The following is an 18,469-nucleotide window of genomic DNA, read 5'->3' on the forward strand; positions in this document are numbered from 1 at the left end:
TGACTCAATAACAACAAAAACACAAACAATCTAATCAAAAAATGGGCAGAGGACCTGAACAGATACTTCTCTCAAGAAGACATACAAATGGCCGCCAAACATATGAAAAGATGCTCAACATCGCTAGCTCTTAGGGAAATGCAAATCAAAACCACAATGAGCTACTATCTCACACCTGTTAGACTTGTTATAATCAACAGGACAAGTAATAACAAATGTTGGAGAGGATGTGGAGAAAAAGGAACTCTCATACACTGTTGGTGGGACTGCAAATTGGTATATCCACTATGGAAAACAGTAGGAAATTCCTTTAAAATGTAAGAATTGATCTACCATACGATCCATCAATCCAACTCATTGTGCTCCCCATACCTTCTGGCTGTGTAAACAAGTGAATATTGTGGCTGAGTGAGATGAAGGATGGATGGAGTGTCAGGTGTTCCTCTTTGAGAATCTATGCACAAACTTACTTGCTGGCAGATTCATTTGTTCTGAGTTCCAGTACTGGTATAGCATTTTGAAAGTCACCAGGAATATATAGGAGGAATTGAATTATCTGGCTTAAGGGCATGGCTGAAGGGGCAGCTTTCTCCCAGACAATAGTGCTGGCAGAAGCCATTTTTCCTTTGTTAAGCCCTCGCCCACCTGGTTTGCGGGCTCAGGTGGGTGCCATATCTGAATCTTCATCAACCTGGCTGACATTAGTCACCTACCCTGGTGATATTCTAAGACCCTACCCCTCCCAATGTGCAGGCCTACCCAAGCTGCTTCCAGTGGATTTCTCAGGCAAATGGTGTGTCTTAGCTCATGCTATGGACTTTCATGAAATCTCTCAAAGGTTCACAAAATCTAAACAAGCAGCATCTGGCCTCAGCATGCCCATACTTCTTGCTGAGCAGCCTTAAGACCAGTGCTAGTGGCAGCTGGCCTTGGTTTGGGCTTGGTCTCTCGAGGCACTTCCAAGCCCAGAGTGGGTGGCAGCTATCTGCGGATTGCTTGGTGGCTCATGCCATGTGGCCCCAGAAAGGGCACAGGCTGCAGCTGACCTTGGCCCGGTGGCTGGCCTCAGTCTGAGCCTGAGCACCACCTGGGGTCACATCTGAGGACGACACACTCAAAGGGCAGACAGAGCAGGAACCAGAGCCTGGCTAAAGCAAATCCTGCTCTGTAGGATCAGTTTCTATACAATGGCTCCTCCACTGATCACGGCCATTCCTCACAGCCAATCAGCCTTAGGGTCAATCCTTCCCATTGATGAGGAAACAGCAACCAAGGCTCAACTACAATAGAAGGGCACACAAAACCCATACAAGGAATATAGCTGGAGCACTTGGCTCAGGTGACCAGGGAAGACTGTGCCACTGAGACCTAGAGCACACCTACTACATAAAGTCACTCTACTAAGACCAGAAAACATAGCAGCCCTACCTAATACATAGAAACAAACACTAGTGGACACCCAAAATGAGAAGACAAAGAAACATGTCTCAAATGAAAGAACAGAACAAAGCTCCAGAAAAAGAACTCAGCAAAAAGGAGTCAAGCAATCTACCACATGCAGAGTTCAAAACACTGGATGCTCAATAAATTTAGGGGAAGAGTAGATGAAATCATGAAGAACTTTAACAAAGAGACAGAAAATATAAAAGTAGGTATAGAAAACATAAAAAAAGAATCAGTCAGAAATAAAGAACACGACAAGTGAAATAAAGAATATTTTAGGAGGAATTAATGGTAGATTAGACAAAGCGGAGGATCAAATCAACCATTTAGAAGATAAAGAACAGCAACAAGAAAAAATAATTTCAAAAATGAAGATAGTTTAAGGGGCTTTTGAGACAACATCAAGCATACCAACATTCACATCATAGGGATACCAGAAAGAGAAGAAAGAGAACAAGGAATTAAAAATCTATTCGAAGAAATAATGACTGAAAATTTCCCTAATCTGGTGAAGGAAATAGACATACAAGCCCAGGAAGCTCAATGAGTCCCAAACAGGATGGACCCAAAGAGGCCCACACCTATACATATCATAATTAAAATGATAAAGTTTAAAGACAACTGAGAATCTTAAAAGCAGCAAGAGAAGAGCAGTTAATTACTTACAAGGGAGTGCTCATAGACTGTCAGCTGATTTCTCAACAGAAAATTTGCAGGCCAGAGGGATTGGCATAAAATATTCAAAGTGATGAAAAGCAAGGTCATACAACCAAGATTACTCTACTCAGCAAAGCTATTATTTAGAGTTGAAGGCCAGGCAAAGAGCTTTCCAGACAAGAAAAAGCTAAAAGAATTCATCATCACCAAGCCAGTATGGCAATAACTACATATCTATCAATAATTACTTTACATGTAAATGGATTAAATACTTCAATCAAAAGATAGATTGGCTGAATGAAAAAAAACAAAAAACAAAAAACAAGGCCCTTACATATGCTATTTGTAAGAGACTCACTTCAGATCAAAAGTCTGTGTGTACAGACTGAAAGTAAAGGGATGAAAAAAGGTGTTTCATGAAAATGGAAACAAACAAACAAAAAGCTGGAATAGCAAGACTTGTGCCAGACAAAATGACTTTAAAATAAAGGCTATTACAAAACAGAAAGAAAGACCCAGTTATCACACTTCTGGGTATTTATTTGAAGAGACACAAAACACTACTTTGAAGGAACATGTGAATTCATATGTTCATTGGAGCATTATTTACGGTAGTCAAGATATGCAGGCAACCCAGGTGCCATCAATGAATGATTGGATAAAGAAGAGATGATATATATATTCATACATATATATACATATTCATATATATACATATTCACATATATGTATATATATGAATATTACTCAGTCATAAAAAGAATGAAACCTTGCCATCTTCAACAACAACATGGATGGACCTAGAGGGTATTGTGCTGTGTGGAGTAAGTCAGACAGAAAGACAAATGTCATATGTGAAATCTAGAGGTCAGAATAAACAAACAACAAAACAATGTGTACAGAGAACATTTTGGTGGTTGTCTAATTGAGGGGTGGGGGAATAAATAAAGGGAGAGGGAATTGAGAGGTACAAATTAATAGTTACAAAATAGTCGTGTAGAATATAGCATGGGCAATATTGTCAGTAGTATTGTAATAACTATAAATGGTGTCAGATAGGCACTGGATTTACTGGGGTGGTCACTTCAAAAGTTATATAAATGTCTAATCACTAGCTGTACTCCTGAAACTAATATAATATGTATGTCAACGATAATATAAAAAATAAAAATGTAAAAATTTTTAAAAAGACAGGGTGGCTGAATGGATTAAAAATAAGACCTGTACATATGCTGCCTATAAGAGACTCACTTCAGATCGAAAGACACACAGACTGAAAGTAAAGGGATGGAAAAAGGTACTTCATGAAAATGGAAACAAATAAAAGATAGGCTAGCAATACTTACACCAGACAAAACACACTTCAAAAAGTGTTATAACAAGAGGCAAAGTAGGACTCAGTAATTCCACTTCTGTGTATTTATCTGAAGAAACCCAAATCGCTACTTTGAAGGGACATGTTCATCCCTATGTTCATGGCAGTATTGTTTACAATATAGCCAAATATGATAAGCAACCTAGGTGTCCATCAACAGGTAAATGGGAAAATAAGAAGTGGTACATATATACAATGAAACATTATTCAGCCATAAAAAAGTATGAAATCTTACCATTTATGACAATATGGATGGACCTAAAGCATTATGTTAAGTAAAATAAGTAATGAAGAGGAAAACAAATCCCATGTGATTTCACTTATATGTGGAATCTAAAAAACAATATAAATGAACAAACAAAATAGAAACAGACTCATAGATACAAAGAACGTTTTGATGGTTGCCAGATGAGAGGGATGTTGAGAGGATGTGTGAAGGGGGAGAAGAAATTAAGAAGTACATATTGATAGTTACAGAATAGTCATGGGGATGTAAAGTACAGCATAGGGAATATAGTCAGTAGTAGTGTAATAACTGTATAGTGTCAGATGGATACTAACATTTATTGGAGGGATCACTTTATAAGTTAAATGTTTAACCACTGTTGTACACCTGAAACTAATATAATATTGTATGTCAACTGTAATTGAAAAAAAAATTATAAAAACACCTCTGAGCTCTACGATCTGTTCTCATGGGGAGTGGCGTGCAAGACTTGACCCTTTTGTGGTCCTGTGTTCAGCTACTGGTTTAGGAAGATTTCTGGTTACCCGATATTGACTCTCAGGGTACCACAATCCTTCTCTTTGAGTGTTGTCCCTCTCTTGCAGAATATTTGAAACACTAAAAATACAGAGAGCTGGGAGTTCACTGGGTTTACTAAACAAATTATATGAACTGTTCTCTGTCAGTTTGTTCCTAACTGCTTGTTTAATACTTTTTATTTGTATTTGATTTGAGGCTTATTTTCATTTTAATTTGGTAGTTAGGTTGTAGGGGAGCAGCTAATTTTACCTTCTTTAAAATTCCTCAGTAGCTACAATTTATGCAAAAAAGAACTAGGAGTCATGTGTGGCTGTATTGGCTCAGTCAGTTTACAGCAAGTAATTGCTCCTTTTTACACTTTGGGCCACAGTCTTTAGCTACCCACCCCACTCATCTATTGTCAGTGGTGTTTTGTCTCCTAATCAGATTTCATCTGTGCACAAAAGGGCCCCCTTGTGGTTTTCCCTGGGCCTTGCATCCCTAGGGGCTGGTTCTCATTCTCAGAGAATGTATCTCTCTCCCTTCCAATGCTGGATACCACTAGTCTGTTGAAAGCATAAATCAAAAAGAACAGTCTGTTTGCCAAGGGAATGTGTTTGTACGAAGTATATAGCTCAGCACAGTGCTGCACTAAGAGGAAAATCACAGCATCTGCCAACCCACAGAGCCTGCTCACAGCTTTCTCCTGCACGTCTTCCTCTTCCCATAACAGCTGCTATAGTTTTTCCAACCACAGATAAAAGATTATTTTGGAAAAGAATGAAGCATGGCATCAGCCATCTGATCAAAGAGTTTATTTGTACTTTAGTAGAGGATGAAAAGTACTGGCACAATTGACCTCAGGGCATTGAAAGCTGTAGAGTAAAGTAAGGAAATCTATCATTTCTTGTACTCTTGAGTATGTGAACTAAGAGTCATACTTATTACAATGAATGTTCCCTTATAGCAACCTTATTGTAATGCCATTTATAATTATTTGCTCAATATAGGTCTTTCTACTTAAACTATAAGCTACAATAAGGCAAGACCTCTGTTTTTCTCTTTATCATTTCTTTTCTAAATCCTTGAATATATTGCTTGAAATAAATGGGAAGAAATAAAAGACTAAAGAGTGATTGAATGAATAAATGAATGAATGTGCCTGAACAGGCTCACTGTTAGTATGACCTTCAGTAGAAAGAAGCTCTACTTTCCCCTTCCTTTGTTCTGTGTCCTCCAGGTAGCAGCCTGTCTGTAGTCCCACCTGCTGTTCACCCAGGAACCTTGCTAATCCTTCTGGCTCTCAGAACATGGGACGCTCGGTGTGGCATATACACAGGGCACTTCCTGGGACTGGGTACTTTTTTGCATTTCGAAGTTAGCTGATGCTTGTTAGCTGGCGCCTGTGTCTCAGGCCATGTAACTCAAATTCACCTATGTTTCTCTTGATTCTCTTATCCTTCTATACACTGCTGAAATTCACCTCCTCCAGGGGACATTTTAAAACCACTCCAGACTATAAGAAGCTTCTCTCCTCACTCTCTACTCACTCTCTCTCTTTCTCTCCCGTTTTCTTTCTCTCATCCTCCCTCTCCCTCACTCTCCCATAAGCAATAAAAACACATAATTAAAAGACATATGTGGGTCTTCCATCACTGTTACTGGCCCACCACTTCTCAGAAGTTAACCACTGTTAACATTTTCTTTTTTTTTTTCTAGAAATACTTTTTATGAATATACAAGAGCACATGCAGGTATCTCCACTTTTTAAATGGTAGCACAGTCCTTTCTGTACTTTTTCTTAATATTATATCTTCAAAACCTTTCCATGACCATACCATAGTACCACCTTATTCTTTTAAAGAGCAATATAGTATTTTTCATATTGCTATATCATGGTGTATATAACTGCATGCAATCTTTTATATTACTAAAGATGCTGCAATTAATATACATATGCATTTGGCACATATATATATCTGAGGGATCAATCCTGGAATTAAAATTGATGGATCAGGTATATATACCTTTTAACTTTTGAAAGCTATTGCTAAATTTCTTTCCAAAGAAGTTGTATCAAATTACTCTCTCAACAACAAAGTATAGAAATGCTCATACCTTTGCCAATATACTGTATTATGCAATTTTTTGATCTTTGCCAACATGATAAATGATGTCTAATAGTTTCAATTTACATTTATTTTACTTGAAAAGGTAATATAACAATAAAAATAGCAAGCAGTGGTTAAATAAGCACTTTCTAAATACTTTGTATATATTTAAACATTTTAAAATATGTAAAAGACATTTGTAGTTATTTTATAAATTGCATTCTTATCCTTTGTCTATTTTCTATTAAAGACATTAGACATTGTGTATGATATGAATTGAAAATATTTTCCTCCAGCAATAATTTGTTTTTGACTTTATGGCACTTTTAAAATACAGATTTAAAAAAATGTGGTAAACTTACTACGTAAAAAAAGTTAAGGATTTCTTGTTTCTAGTTCTACATGTAAAAAGCTTAGAAGATGCTACTTTATCTTAGTAATGAGTGAAAGCTGAGCAGACTGAAAAATCAACAACTTTTCTAGAATACATAAGAGAGATGAAGACATAGGGCAAATCATGCCACCAAGATTGCAAAGACAATCAGATGAATACAAGGAGTCATGGCATCCCAAAGCAGAGATTCATGAGTGAAAACCACCCTGGGAACCAGTGCTGGGGTAGAAACACCTAAACTGTAATTGGTGAATTGATGGAGGCTCACTGTGGACAAGTCTGAGAATTAAAAACTCCAACGGGACCCAGTCATGAAGGACCCCACAATATTGTGAGATTTACTTAACCACGTTCCCATAGTAAATTTTGGAGACAAATCTCCTAACGCTTCTAGCAGGGAGAGGGGGAAAGGAACTTTTCTGAAATAAGCCAGAGCATTCTGTTCTTCTTAACAAGGCATGTCTTCAGGGAAAACAGTTAACCAGAATCTAACCTACTGGGTTATTATCAGAGCCTAACTAACCTGGGGTAAGGAGCTAGCCAACTCTAGACTATCATAACTATTCTGTCTCACCTAAAGGGGGTGAATAAAAACCTGAGAAACACATATGAAGTTCATAGTCCAGAGGCAAGACTCACTAAAAGACTGAGACCTACTCATAGGACTATAGAATACTCCCCCTCTTTCCACATCTTACCTTCACTTTACTAAAGGCACTTCCTTTCACCCAGTACATTATATTCAAGTACCAAAAAAAAAAAAAAAAAAAAAAGACAAGACAAACCAAAGGTAAAGCTCACAATTTTAACAGACAGAGTAAGTATCAAAACCAGATATGACAAGGATGTTAAAATTACCAAGCGAGAATTTAAAACAACTGTGATTCATATGCGAAGGGCTCTAATAGTTAGAAAACATACAAGAATAAAAGGGCAAGGTAAGTAGAGAGATGAAAATCCTAAGAAAGAATCAAAAGGAAATTACTAGAGATTTAAAAAAAACCACTAAAATAAAAACAAAGAATGTCTTTGAAGAGCTTATTAGTAGACTGAACATGGAAATCTCAAAAGAAACTTCAAAAACTGAAAAGCAAAGAGAACAAAGACTGATAAAAATCTAGAATAGAATATCTAAAATCTGTGGGGCAACAACAAAAGGTATAACATATGCATAATGAGAATTCTAGAAAAAGAAAAAAAAAAGAAATATTTGAAACAATAATGACTGAGAATTTCCCCAAATTAATTTAGTAAACTTCCACAAATCAATGAAGTTTAGAGGATATCAAGCAGAATAAATGCCAAAAACAAACAAACAAACAAACAGACAAACAAACAGACAAACAAAAGTCTAGGCATACTATTTTCACTAGAGAAAATAAAGAGAAAAAGAAAATTCTGAAAGGAAACAGAGGGAATAAACCTTACCTACAGGGGAACAAAGATAAAAATTATTCCTGACTTCTTTTCAAAAACCATGCAAGCAAGGAGAGAGTGAAGTGGAATAGTTAAAGTTTTAAGAGACAAAACACCTACCTAGAATTTTGTACCTTGTAAAATTAGCCATCAAAATAGAGATATTTTCTTAGATAAACTAAAATTGAGGAACTTTATTGCCAGTAGACCTACTTTGCAAGCAATGTTCAAAGAAGTCCTTTATACAAAGAACTATAAAACCATTTAGAAACAATTAATAAAGAAGAAATACTTACATATCTATCAATAATTACTTTAAATGTAAATGTACTAAATACTTGGATCAAAAGACATTGGATTGCTGAATGCATAAAAACAACAACAACAACAACAAAAACCCTAACATATGCTACCTACATGAGACCCACTTCAGATGGAAAGACACATGCAGACTGAAAACAGATGAAAAAAAATTCATGCAAATGAAAATAACAACAAAAAAAAGCCAGGGTAGCAATTCTTATATCAGACAAAATAGACTTTGAAACAAAGGTTATAGCAAGAGACAAAGAAGGATGTTTCATAATGATAAAGGGATCGATTCAACAAGAGAATATAACTCTTGTAACATCTACACACCAATGTAGCAGCACCTAAATATATAAAGCAAATACTGATGGACATAAAAGGAGAAATCAATGGTAATACTGTAATAGCAGAAGACTTTAACACCCTGGTGATATGAAAGGATAGATCATCCAGATAGAAAATCAATAAGGAAACAGTGGCCCTAAATGATATATCAGGCCATATGGACTTAATTGATATTTTTAGAACATTTTACCCCAAAGGTTCAAAATATACATTCTTTTCAAGTGCACATGAACATTTTCCAGGTTAGACCACATGTTAGTCTACAAAACAAATCTCAATAACTTCAAGAAGATTTAAAGCATATCAAGCATCTTATCTGATCGCAATAGTATAAAACTAGCAATCAAATACAAGAAGAAAACTGGAAAACAAAATACATGGAAGTTAACTAAAATGTTACTAAACAATTAATTGGTTAACAAGGACATCAAGGAAGAAATCAGAAAATATCTTGAGACAAATAGAAAAAAAGCACAATGACTCAAAATACATGGGACATAGCCAAAGTGTTTCTAAGAGGGAAATTTATAGCAATATAGGCTTACCTCAAGAAACAAGAAAAATCTCAAATAAACAATCTAACCTTACACCTTAGCCTTTAGTGGCACTAGAAAAAGGAGAACAAAGAAAACCCAAAGTGAGTAGAAGAAAGGAATTATTAAAGTTCAGAATAGAAATAAATGCAATGGAGTAATAAATAACAATATAAAATTTTAATAAAACAAAGAGCTAGTTCTTTGGGAAAAAATTGACAAACCTTTAGCCAGACTAATCAAGGAAAAAAAAGAGAGAAGCCCCAACTAAATTAAACCAGACATGAAAACGCATAAGAGACAACCAACAACACAGAAATACAAAGTGTTATTAGAAAATAATACAAACAATTATATGCCAACAAATTGGACAACCCAAGGGAAAGAGATATATTCCTGGAAACATACGATCTTCCAAGACTTAATTAGGAAGAAACAAAAATTTGAACAGATCAATAACTATTAACAAAATCAAATAATAAAAACATACTCACAGATAACAAAAGCCCTGGACAAAACAGCTTCACAGGTGCATTTTACCAAACATACAAAGAAGAATTAATGCCTATTCTTAAATTATGCCAAAAAATACAAGAGAAGAGAAGACTCCCACGCTCATTATACAAGGCCAGCATTACCCTCATACCAAAACCATGACAAAGTGAATACAAAAAAAAAGAAAATTACAGGGCAACATTCTCAATGAATATAGATGCAAGAATCCTCAACAAAATAATAGCAAACTGAATTCAGCAATACATTATAAAGAGCATACACCATATGAGGTGAGTTTGTTCCTGAGATACAAGTTTAGATTGATATCCACAAATCGATTAACTTGACACACCACATAAATAAATTAAAAATAAAAATTATATTATATCGATAAATACAGAAAAAGCATTTGACAAAATCCAACATCCGTTTATGATAAAAACACTCAACAAAGTGGGGAATAGAGAAGACATTTTTCAACATAGTAAAGGCCATATGTGATAAAACAACAGCTAACGTTATATGCAACAATGAAGAGCTGAATATTTCAGATCAGAAACAAGAGAATGTCCACTATCACCATTTCTGTTCAACATAGTATTGAAAATCCTAGCCACAACAATCAGAAAATAAATAAATAAATAAATAAATAAATAAATAAATAAATAAATAGCATTCAGATTGGAAAGAAAGAAGTAAAACTGTTATTTGCAGATGACATGATACTATATACTACATATAGAAAATCTTAGAGATTTCACCAAAAAAACTATGAAAACTAATAAATGAACCCAGTAAAGTAGCAGGATACAAAGTTAATATTCAGAAATTGAATTTTATATACCAATAACAAACTGTCAGAAAGAAAAATTAAAAAAAATAATCTCATTTACAATTACATCAAAAAATAAAATATCTAGGAATAAATTTAACTAAAAGACCTGTCCTCAGAATACTATAAGACATTGATAAAAACATTAAAGAAGATAAAAATACATGGAAGGCTATATTGTGCTCATGGATAGAAAGAATTAACATCATAAATTGTCCATGGTACCCAATGCTATCTATAAATTTAATGCAACCTCTATCAAGATACCAATGACATTTTTCACAGAACTAGAACAAATAATTCTAAAATCGATATGGAACAACAAAAGACCACAAATAGCCACAGCAATCTTGAGAAAGAAGAACAGAGTTGAAGGTATCATGATACCTGATATCAAACTATACTACAAGGCTATAATAATCAAAACAGAATAGTACTGGCATAAAAAACAGACCCATAGAGCAATGAAGAAGAATAGAAAGCTCAGAAATAAACTCATGCCTATATAGTCAATTAATCTATTATACAAGAGGAAGAATATACAATGGAGTAAAGACAGTCTATTCAATAAATGGTATTGGGAAAACTGGACAAATACATGCAAAAAATGAAACTAGACCATCTTTTCACACCATACACAAAAATAGACTCAAATGAATTAAACACTTAAGTGTAAGACCTAAAACCATAAAATTCCTAGAAGAAAACACAGGCAGTAAACTCTTTGACATCACTCTGAGCAATGTATTTTTGAACATGTCTCCTTGGTCAGGAAAACAAAAGAGAAAAATAAACAAATGGGACTACGTCAAACTAAAAAGGTTTTGTGCAGTGAAGAAAACCATCAACGAAATGAAAAGGCAACCTACAGAATGGGAGAAGATATTCACCAATGATACACCTGATAAAAACTTAATGTCTAAAAGATACAAGGAACTCATACAACTTAATGCCCCAAACCCGAAAGATCCAGTTAAAAGATGGGCAGAGGGCCTGAATAGATATTTCTCCAAAGAGGACATACAGATGGGCAATAGACATATGAAAAGATGCTCACCATCACTAATCATCAGAGAAATGCAAATGAAAACCACAGTGCGATATCACCTCGCACCTGTCAGAATGGCTATCACCAATAAATCAAAAAACAACAAGCGTTGGCAAGGAGAAACAGGAACCCTCATGCACTGTTGGTGGGATTGCAAATTGGTAAAGCCACTGTAGAAAACAGTATGGAGTGTCCTCAAAAAAATAAAAAATGGAACCATCATATGACACAGCAATTCCACTTCTGAATACTTATCCAGAAAATCCAAAATAATAATACAAAATATATATTCACCCCTATGTTCATTGTAGCATTATTTACAATAGCCAAGATATGAAAGCAGCCTACATGCTCATTAATAAATGAATGGATAAAGAAGAGGTGGTACCTATATACGATGGAATATTATTCAGCTATAAAAAAAAAGAATGAAATCTTACCATTTGCAACAACATGGATGGACCTAGAGGGTATTATGCTAAGTGAAATAAGTCAGATGGAGAATGACAAATATCATATAATTTCACTTATATGTGGAATCTAAAAAGAACCAAAATAAATCAACAACCAAACAGAAACTGACTTATAGGTACAGAGAACAAATTGATGTTTGCCAGATGAGAGGCAGATTATGGGGTGAAAAAAGTGAAAGAAATAAGAAGTACAAAGTATCAGTTACAACGATAGTCACAAGGATGTAAAGTATATCATGGAGAATAGAGTCAATAATATTGTATCAACTAGGTATGGTGTCAGATGGGTACTAAACTTATCTGGATGATCACTTTGTAAGGCATATCAATGTCTAATCACTGTAAATAAACCTGAAACTAACATTGTATGTCAACTATAATTGAAAATAAATTTAAAAAGTTATTTAGAGATAAGGAAAATAATATAGGTCAGAAACCTAGGCCTATACAAAGAAAGGGAGAGCATTAAAGAAGGAATGAGAAAATAAAATAAAAACATTTTTCTTATTTTTAATTTTTCTAACAGATAACGGTTTGTTCATAACAATAACAGCAACAATATATTCAATTATATCTATATCTGTCTATCATCTATCGTCTACCTATCATCTATCTACCATCTATCTATATCTTTTTATCTATCATCTCGTGTGTGTGTGTGTGTGTGTATTCCCATGTATGCTTATAAATCACAGCAATGATATAGGCTACAAGAGGTAGGAGAGAGGAAATAGGTTAATTTTGTTATTATAATTGCAGTACAGATGAAGTGGTATAGTATTATAGGAAAGTGAACTTGAATTAGTTGTAAATATAGATTGTGAACTCCAGGCAACCACTAAAACCACTAAAGAAGAGTATAACATATGCTAAAAAGGAGAGAAAGTGGAGTTATGAAATGTTCAATTAAAACCACAAAGGTAGAAAAACAGAAGATTGAAATAGAACAAGGGCAACAAATAGAAAAACAGTAAGAAATATAGTAAATTCAACTGTATCGATAATTACTTTCAACATCAATTATCTAAATACACTAATTAAAAGACAGAATATTAGAGTGGATCAAAAAACAAGACCCATTTTTAAGAAACCCATTTTAAATATAAAGACACATATAGAATTAAAAGTAAATGGATGGAAAAAATATATCATGTTAATACTAACCAAAAGAATTCAGGAATAACTATAGTTAATCCAGAGAGGGTAGACTTCAAAATAATAGTAGACTTCAAAGCAAGGAGAGTTATCAAGGATAAAGAAAACATTGATTACATAATGATAAAGGCGGCAGTTCTCTAAAAACACATCGCAACCGTTAAGTATGTGCCTAAAAATCATTAAACCATGTGAGGCAAAAACTGATAGAACTATAAGAGGAAATAGATGAATCACTATCATAGCTGGAGACCTCAACACCCCTCTATGAAAAATGGTCTGACCATGATAAAATTAAACTAGAAATCAATGCCAGAAAGATAACTAGAAAATCTCAGAATATGTGGATATTAAATAACATACTTCTAAATAAAACATATGTCAAAGAACAAATCTTAAAAATATGTTTAACTCAGTGAAAATGAAAACACAACATATCAAAATTAGTGGGATGCAGTGAAAGCAGTGTTTAGAGGGAAATTTATAGCACTGAATATATATTGGAAGAGAAGATCTAAAATCAATAATCCAAGCTTACACCTTGAAAAACTAAAAAAAGAACAGTAAATTAAACCCAAAGTATCAGAATAAACAAAATAATTAGAGCAAAAATCAATGAAATTAAAAACAGGAAATCAATAGAGAAAATAATAAAACCAAAAGCTACTTCTTTGAAAAGATCAATAAAATCAATAAGCTTTAGTCACCTGTAGGGTGACTAAGAAAAAGAGAAGACACAAATTACTAATATCATAAATGACAGAGAATCCATGGACATTAAAAAAATAATAAAGGAATACTACAAACAACTTCATGCCCACAAAATTGATAACCGAGATTAAATGCACCAATTCTTTGAAAGGCACATGCTACCAAACTCACGCAAGAAGAAATAGACCAATTAAATATCAATATCTATTAAATAAATTGAATCCTATATCTGTTAAATATATATCTATTAAATAAATTGAATCAATAATTAATAAACTCCCTAAATGGTAAGCACCAGGTCCAGAGGGGATCCCTTGTGAATTCTACCACATAGTTAAGGAAAAAGTTATGATAATTCTCTACAATATCTTTTGGAGGATAGAAGGGAGTACTTCTCATTCTATGAGGCCAGCATTACCCTGATATGAAAAACAGACAAAGACATTACAGGAAAAGAAAACTAGAAAATCAATATTTCTTGTGAACATAGATGCAAAAATTCCCAATAATAATAAAAAATGTATAAAAATTATACACCATGACCAAATAGGGTTTATTCCAGCTGTGCAAGGCTGGCTCAACATTTGCAAATAAATTAATAGAAGATGGCAAAGTAGGTAAATACTGTGCTTGCCTCCTCATGAAAACATTAAAATTACAACTAAAGAATAATCATCATTGAAAATTGCCTGAAGTCTAGCTGAACAGAAGTCCTAACTAAGGATATACAGAAGCAGCAAACTTGAGACTAGTAAGAGAGGTGAAACTCAGAACGAGATGGTCCAACACCCCTCTGTGGGGTAGAAAATCAGGAAGAATATCTCCACTGCAGAAATGATCCCTGAAGAGTGATGGGCCCCAACCCTACATCAGGTTCTCCATCCCAAGCTTCCAGTGTCAAGAAGAGAAGTCCTCATACTTTTGGCTATAAAAACTAATGGAGGTTGTGGCTGATAGAGTGGGAGCTGGAGTCCCAGGAGTTCCTCGTTAAGGGCTTATGCCCGAACTTACTCAATGACAGACTCATTCACTCAGAGCTCCAGCACTGAGTCGGCAGCTCAAAAGGCACAAGGGACATATGGGAGGAACTGAATTATCTGGCTTCAGAGTGAGGGCTGAAGGGACAGCTTTCTCCTGGACAGAAGTGCTGGCAGAGGTCATTGTTCCTTTGTTGAGCCCTGCTCTCACCTTACATATGGATACAGGTACCATATCTGAGTCTCCATCAGCCTGGCCAATAACATTCACCCTGCCCTGGTGATTCTCTGAGACTCTACCCCACCCAACTTGTGGGCCTACCCAAGCTGCTTCCAGTGGGTTTTTCATACAAATGGCCTGTCTTCGCTCATGCTGAAGACTTTCCTAAAATCTGTCAAAGGTTCACAAACCCCAAACAAGCAATATCTGGACTCGGTGTGCCCTGTACCTCTTGATAAGCAGCCCCAAATCCATCACCAGTGGCAACCAGCCTCAATACAGAGCTTAGCTTCTCCCAGGCACCTCCAAGCCCAGCACAAGGGGCAACTATCTGCGGATCACTTTGTTGCTTATACCATGTGTCCCTGGGCAGGGCACAGGCAGTGGTTGACCTTGGCCTGCAATGGAGCCCCTCCCAAGAGTCCCCAGAACCAACAAACCCAGTGGCCAGATTCAGATCACACTAGGGCAGCACCCAACCACTTCCACAAATGACAAACCCGAAGGACATACTGAGTAGGCACCAGAGCCCTGCTAAAGCAAATCCTGCTTTGTAAGATCAGCCCCTGCACAATAGCTCCTTCACTATGGCCAGTCCTCACACTCAATGGGCCTGAGGGTTAATTCCTTTTATTGACATGCCAACAGCAATCAATACTCAACTAAAACAGGAGGGCACACACAATCCACACAAGGGACATACCTGGAGCACCTGGCTCGGGTGATCAGGGATACTGCACCACTGTGCCTCACGAGATACCTACTATATAAGGCCACTTTACTAAGACCAGGAGAAATAACAGCTCCACCTAATATGTAAAAACAAACACAAGGGGGCAGCCAAAATGAGACATGTCTCAAATAAAAGAACATATCTCAAATAAAAGAACAGAACAAACTTCAGAAAAAGAGCTAAACAAAACAGAGACAAGCAATCTATGAGATGCAGAGTTCATAACACTGGTTATAAAAATGCTCAGTGATCTTAGTGAGAACTTCAACAAAAAGATAGGAAACATGAAAATGGCGATAGATAACATAAAAAAGAACCAGTCAGAAGTGAAGAATACAATTACTGATATAAAGAATACATTAGAGGGAATCAACAGTCGATTAGATAAAGCAGAGGATCAAATCAACTATTTGGAAGATAAGTTAGCAGGAAGCATCCAATCAGAACATCAACAAGAAAAAGATATCCAAAAAAAAAAAAAAAAGGGATATTTTACAGGGCCTCTGGGACAATATCAAACTTACCAACATTCACATCATAAGAGTACCAGAAGGAGAAGAGATGAAAGGAATTGATAACTTATTTGAGGAAACAATGACTTAAAAAAAAAAAAAACTTTCCTAACCTGGTGAAGGAAATAGACATACAAGCCCAGGAAGCACTGAGAGTCTCAATGAGGTTCATACCAAGATATATCATTATTAAACAGGCAAAGGTTAAAGACAAAGAGAGAATCTTAAAAGCAGCAAGAGAAAAGCAGTTAGTATATACAAGGGAGCTCCCATAAGACTGTCAGCTGATTTTTCAGCAGAAACTTTGCAGGTCAGAAGTGATTGGCATGAAATATTTAAAGCAATGAAAAGTAAGAAACTACAACCAAGATTACTATATCCAGCAAAGCTAACATTTAAAATTGAAGGGCAGATGGAGAGTTCCACAAGAAACGCTAAAGGAGTTCATCACCACCACCCAGTACTACAAAAAATGTTAAAGAGACTTTTCTAAGAAGAAAAAAAGATTAAAAATATGATTAATAAAGTGGCATTAACTATATATCTATCAATAATTACTTTAAATGTACATAGATTAAATACTTAAATTAAAAAGACATAGTATGTCTGAATGGATAAGAAAACAAGACCCTTACATATGCTGCCTACAAGAGACTCACTTCAGATCACAAGAGACACATAGACTAAAAGTAAAGAAATGAAAAAAGATACTTCATGAAAACGGAAATGAAAAAAAATCTGGGTTAGCAATACTTATACCAGACAAAGTAGACTTTAAAACAAAGACTATAACAAGAGACAAAGAAAGACTCAATAATTCCCCTTTGATTATTTATTCGAAGAAACCCAAACACTGCTTAGGAGGGACATGTGCATCCATATGTTCATTGCAGCTTTATTTGCAATAGTCAAAATATAGAGGCAACCTTGGTGTCCATTAGTAGATAAATGAATAAAGAAGAGGTGGTAAATATATACAATGGAATATTACTTAGCCAAAAAAAAAAAGGGGGAATAAAATCTTGCCATCTGCAAGAACATGGATGGACTTAGAGGGTATTGTGCCAAGTGGAGTAAGTCAGGCAGAGACAAATGCCATAAGATTTCATTTATGTGAGAAATCTAAAGAACATAATAAACAAACAAAACAGAAAGAAACTCATAGATACAAAGAACGTTTTGAGAGTTGCCAGAGGGAGGGAGGTCTTGGGTGTTGGTGAAAAAAAGGAAGGGATTAAGAAGTACAACTTGATAGTTACAAAATGGTTATGGAGATGTAAAGTATAGCCTCAGTAATGTAGTCAATAATATTGTAATAACAATGTATGTACTAGATTTATTAGGGTGATCATTTGGTAAGTTATATAAATGTCTAATCACTATGTTGTACACTCAAATTTAATATAATAGTGTATGTCAACTGTAATCGAAAAATGCAAATAAATAAATAAATAAATAAATAAATAAATAAATAAATAAATGTACTCCACTATATCAGCCTAAAAAAAAAAATTCAAGTGATTATATCAATGGATATAGAAAAAGCATTTGACAAAATTTAACACCCAGTCATGATAAAATCTCTCAATAAACTAGGAATAGAGAGAAGTTTCCTCAACTTGATAAAGAATATCTGCAGCTAACATCATACTTGATGATGAGAAATCGGAAGCTTTTTCATTGAGATCAAGTACAGGAAAGGACGTCTTCTCTCACTACTCTTTTTCAACCATGTACTGGAAGTTCTAGCTCATTCACTATGACAAGAAAAGAAAAGAAAAGCTATATATATTGGGAAGGAAGAAAGAAAACTGTCTTTGTTCACAGATGACATTATCATTTATGTAGAAAATCTGAAAAAAAATTGATAAGAAAAACTTCTGTAAGTGCTCAGTGACTATAACAAGGTTTCAGGATATAAAGTTAATATACAAAAGTCAATTTCTTTCCCTTATATCAGCAATGACAAGTGGAATTTGAAATTA

Source organism: Pteropus vampyrus, unplaced genomic scaffold, assembly GCF_000151845.1.
Source record: "Pteropus vampyrus isolate Shadow unplaced genomic scaffold, Pvam_2.0 Scaffold528, whole genome shotgun sequence".
Lineage (NCBI taxonomy): Eukaryota > Metazoa > Chordata > Mammalia > Chiroptera > Pteropodidae > Pteropus > Pteropus vampyrus.